Source organism: Otolemur garnettii, unplaced genomic scaffold, assembly GCF_000181295.1.
Source record: "Otolemur garnettii isolate 467f Iridium unplaced genomic scaffold, OtoGar3 scaffold00051, whole genome shotgun sequence".
Taxonomy (NCBI): domain Eukaryota; kingdom Metazoa; phylum Chordata; class Mammalia; order Primates; family Galagidae; genus Otolemur; species Otolemur garnettii.
The window spans coordinates 9,162,350-9,167,613 of NW_003852446.1; the positions used below are offsets into that span (position 1 = coordinate 9,162,350).

The following is a 5,264-nucleotide window of genomic DNA, read 5'->3' on the forward strand; positions in this document are numbered from 1 at the left end:
AGCTACTTGGGAGGCGGAGGCAGGAGAATCGCTTGAGCCCAGGAGTTGGAGGTTGCTGTGAGCTGTGATGCCATGGCACTCTACCCAGGGGGACACCTTGAGGCTCTGTCTCAAAATAAATAAATAAATAAATAAGTGCTAATATCCAGTGCTCACTAGGTTCTATTATTGAGATGTGATCTATGTACCATAAAATTCACTGCTATGGTTTGTGCTCAATTTTGTCTCTCAAAACTCAATTTTGTCTTTAATTCTCCACGTTCTCCTTGAATTCTGACCCTATCCCACAAGGAATTTGCTTCTTCCTTAATCCCTCTCCGCTCACTCTCTTTTCAGAATTACCCACAAACCAGTTCCATAGATGGCTTTTGTTTAGCCAAGGCTCTTCCAGTATTCATGAACTCTATCTTCAATTCTTTCAAAATAATCAATATAAGCGATGTATTAATTTAATTCCATTTAATTCATTTATCGAACACCTACTGTGTGCCAGGCACTATGCTAGGTGCTGAGGCTACAAAGACCAAGCAGGGAGAATTCCTGACTTCCAGGAATTTACCACCTAAAGAGGAAAAACAGCAAGGTAATTAAATGCACTGTGACAACGAAGTCAGTGCAGTGCAGTGTAAGCAAACAATTCATTCGCCCAGGAGGGAGCATTACAGAACTCCTAGTGAGGAGACAAGATAGTGGCCTAGAAAGCTACAGAGAGGAAGGTGACATTTGAGTGGGTTCTTCCCTTAGAGAAGAAACTAAATTATCCAAATTGAATTTTCCAGTTTCATACTAAATGTTTTATAAAGCAACTAAGAAAGTTTTCTCCTGGCGGCACCTGTGTCTCAGTGAGTAGGGTGCCAGCCCCATATACAGGTGGCAGGTTCAAACCCAGCCCCGGCCAAACTGCAAGAAAAAAAAAAAAAAGAAAGTAAGTTTTCCCAAAAATTAAAGGAAAACATGGTGCTTGCTTTAGCAGCACATATACTAAAATTAAAACAATACAGAGAAGATTAGCATGGCCCCTGCCCAAGGATGACACACAAATTAGTGAAGCATTCCATTTAAAAAGAAATTTAAAAAAGGAAAACATGCTTCTTTGTCCTTGTGTCTCACCTTACATGTACATACCTAGCTAATTAAAACATGTCATTTTAATTAAAGGCACCTATGAAAGGTGGCCAGGTATACCACTGTATCAGTGGCCCAGTTGCCTATCTCCTGGCGAGAGAGTTCCTCAAGTGACCTAGTGATACCGGAATTTCGCTTTTCAGTAGGATCTTGGTCTCAGTGATTCGAAGAATGAATCCGAGGACCACAGATCAGTGGTAAGACAGGATTAATTTATAGCAAAGAATACAGAAGTGCGAGAGCTCCCAGCAGAGAGAGAAAACTGGAGTCAGGAGAGAAAAGTGTTCTCTCTCCCACTCTGTCTGTCTGTCTGTAGGTTCTTTGTCTAGGGGTCTATATAGTCACGTGGAGCCCTCGTCATTTCACAGATGGGAAAACTGAGGCTCTGCTCTTCAGTTTTCTGGTTTCTTCCTCTGGTCTAGTTATGCTATACTCCCTTCATTGAGCACCTTCCTCCCTTTGTGGATTTGCAGGGCCTGACATCTTACTTTTAAAAGGATTTCCTATCAGGCCCGGCATGGCGCCTCACCCCTATAATCCTAGCACTCTGGGTGGCTGGGGCAGGTGGATTGCTTGAGCTCAGGAGTTCAACACTAGACTGAGCAAGAGCCAGACACCAACTCTAAAAAACTAGCTGGGCATTGTGGCAGGCACCTGTAGTCCCAGGTACTCGGGAGGCTAAGGCAACAGGATCACTTGAGTCTAAGAGTTTGAGGTTGCTGTGAGCTATGACGCCATAGCACTCTACTGAGGGTGACAAAATGAGGTTCTGTCTCAAAAAAAAGGGGGGGGAGGATTTCCTGATTTTTGTCAGGAAATCATTACAAACTTTTACTTTCTCTAAATTTCTATTTCACAAAGTCTATATCTGACAATTTATCATTTAATTATATTTTTGCCTTATTTTTTTGTTAATAATTTGAAGTGTTCACCCTGGTACTCTAATGATATTATAAGTTTGTTGAAGGAAGAGTTATCTTTTAAATTTCAGATCTGGACACAGAGTTAAGTCTCATTATCTATTAAGATTTAATTGAATGGGGGCAGCACCTGTGGCTCAGTGGGTAGGGGGGCTGGCCCCATATACCAAGGGTGTCAGGATCGAACCCAGCCCCAGCCAAACTGCAACAAAAACTAGCTGGGTATTGTGGCAGGCACCTGTAGTCCCAACTACTCGGGAGGCTGAGGCAAGAGAATCGCCTAAGCCCACGAGTTGGAGGTTGCTGTGAGGTGTGATGCGCCGGCACTCTACTGAGGGCGATAAAATGAGGCTCTGTCTCTAAAAATAAGATTGCATGTGAAAACCCCACACTGTACCCCAGAAGTGCATTAATGTACATAGTTACCATTCAATAAAAAAATAAATAAAAATAAAAAGCAAATAAATAAAGATTTAATTGAATGGATGGTGGAATCCACCCTCAAGGAGGCTAATAATGGAGGGAAAGGAATAGTAAGCAATGCTGCCACCTTCAAAGGCTAATTTGGTTCTCATCCAGCCCGTAAATCCCAGCTGGGCTGTATTTAAAGAAGCTTCCCTAAGAACGTAACATAAAAACAAAAGGAACCACATTACAGATCATATTCACAGCCCATCCAATTGAAGTGGGAAAAAAGATTATTATAGAGAAGAACAACATAATGTGTGGCAAATGTCAACCTGAAAAGCCACCTCCACAGTATAATGAATTTATTATCCATGCACTAATCTAAACCCTTTAAGATGTTTTTAAAATAAAAATAACTTCCATTTCTTTTTTTTTGAGACTGAGTCTCACTATGTCACCCCAGGTAGAGAGTGCTGTGGTGTCACAGCTCATAGCAAACTCAAACTCTTCAATTCTCTTGCCTCAGCCTCCTGAGTAGCTGGGACTACAATTGCCCGCCACAACACCTGACTGTTTTTTTTTTTTTTTAGAGTCAAGGTCTCATTCTGGCTCAGGCTGGTCTTGAACATGTGACCTCAGGCAATCCACCCACCTTGGCCTAAAAAATAACTTTTATTTCTTATTGCCATAAAAGGTTCTTTTTTCCACCCTGCTGTCCCTATTCCTGGGGTCTGGTGCCTCCCACTAAAGCTTAGTTAACAGAAGAGGACATTTAGGAGCATGAGATAACATGAATGCTGGCACTGGGAAAGGTCTGGGTTGGTTTGTTTGTTTGTTTGTTTGTTTGTTTTTGAGACAGGATTTCCCTTTGTTGCCCAGGCTGGAGAGCAATGGTGTGATCATAGCTCACTGCAACTTCTGGGCTCACATGATCCTCTTGCCTCAGCCTCCTGAATGGCTGGGACTACAAGCACACATCACCAGGCCTAGCTAATTTTTCAATTTTTTTTTTTTTTTTTTTTTTGTAGAAACAGGGTCTCACTCTGATGCTCAGGCTGGTCTCAAACTCCTGGCCTCAAGAAATCCTCCTACCTGGGTCTCCCAAAGTGCTAGGATTACAGGTGTAAGCCACCATGCCTGGCCAGGTCTGATTTTTTTTAGCTTATCCTCTCTGAGGATGAATCATGATAAAAGCTACTTTCTTTCCTTCCCTCTGGTAAATACTTGCAAGACTGAAGCCTAAGGAATCTTATTCCTTTTCTACTCCCTAACCTGTCTCAAATCAGAAGGAACTGGCTGACTGACACCCTGCTAACAGCCAAGAATAGGAAGAAATCCAAAGAGCTGGGTTTTCCTTACACACTAGGAAGAGGCAAATTCCCTAGCTTTCTTCTCGTGTCTGGTGGGAAATCTGGGATGGAAATTTTGGTCTGTGTTGCTTTGTGTCTATTTTTTTCCTCCTGTTATAGCAGAATTCTTCCCCTACTACTTCAGTCAAACTTTTTTTTTTTTTTTGAGACGGAGCCTCAAGCTATCCCCCTGGGTAGAGTGCCATGGCATCATGCTCACAGCAACCTCCAACTCCTGGACTCAAGCGAGTCTCCTGCCTCAGCCTCCCAAGTAGCTGGGACTACAGGTACCCGCCACAACGCCTGGCCATTTTTTGGTTGTAGCCATCATTGTTGTTTGGCGGGCCCAGGCTGGGGATTTGAACCCACCACCTTAGGTGTATGTGGCTGGCACCTTAGCCGCTTGAGCTACAGGCGCCAAGCCAGTCTAACTTTTTTTAAGGCAAGCATGAAACAAAGTTTATTAAGAAAAAGAAAAGTTTACAGAGTAAGGACAAGGTATAGGCTTACAGAGCAAGGTACGTCTGCCACAAACAGCAGAAAGGCCCCCACTGTTTCAGCAAGGAAAAGGCAAAGAGGCCCAGCAGAACTTTTTCCACTGGTACATTAGGGTCTTCTGGAAGGATGGGGGAGGGAGGGAGATAAGGAAGGGAAGGGAAGGGAAAGAAAATAAATAAAAGAGAAAGAGCCCCTATCACGAACACCTTATCTCTGGCCTGTATATGGGGCCACAGCTTTTCACATTTTGATAACCTCCTGCCATATAACCCCCTGCCATCTTTTAGTCATCCAGAACCTGGTGTGTTGCAGGAAGGCATATGACAGTGATCTCTTTCATTGAAAAGATTTCATTGAAAATGCCCAAAGAACTCATAAAGGAGAAGAGAGTCCTATTGTTGGAACTAGAAATATTTATCCAGAGTCTTGAAGCTTCTGTCTTATTTACTGTAGTGGCTCACATACAATGCATAGGTTCTGATATGTAATTACATAATAATACGGATTGACAAAAATAACTAAATCACCGCAGTGATAGCTACTATATGTATTGAATACTTAGCTCAGTGCCTTTGTTGAAAATATATGTTGAGGCAGCACCTGTGGCTCAAAGGGGTGGGGCGCCGGTCCCATCTGCCGGAGGTGGCGGGTTCAAGCCCAGCCCTGGCCAAAAACTGCAAAAAAGAAAATATATGTTGAACAAATGAGGGAATAATAGTAGAGATAGTATGTTGAACACTAATTCACCAATTATCTTATTTAACCCTCACAGCCACATAAGGTATTTCCATTATTACAATTTTATAGATAAGGAGATTAATTAAGCAACTTTCCCAAAAGTTAAAATGGCTAGCAATTGATGCAAACATGTCCCAAGTGGCTATTATCAGATATAGAGTTAGTCTTGTTCTTCTCCACCAGAGGGCGCAGTCCTGCATCCCAGACTTGCCCAAAGAAACAGATG

The 5,264-nt window shown here is 42.6% G+C and overlaps 1 non-coding gene across 1 annotated transcript; it reads left to right on the forward strand.

Annotated features, from left to right (window-relative positions):
• Positions 1 to 957: 957 nt before the first annotated feature.
• Positions 958 to 1,064, forward strand: LOC111726006. The gene has a single exon (XR_002773911.1). It is a non-coding gene; the product is annotated as a U6 spliceosomal RNA (small nuclear RNA).
• The last annotated feature ends 4,200 nt before the right edge of the window (positions 1,065 to 5,264 follow it).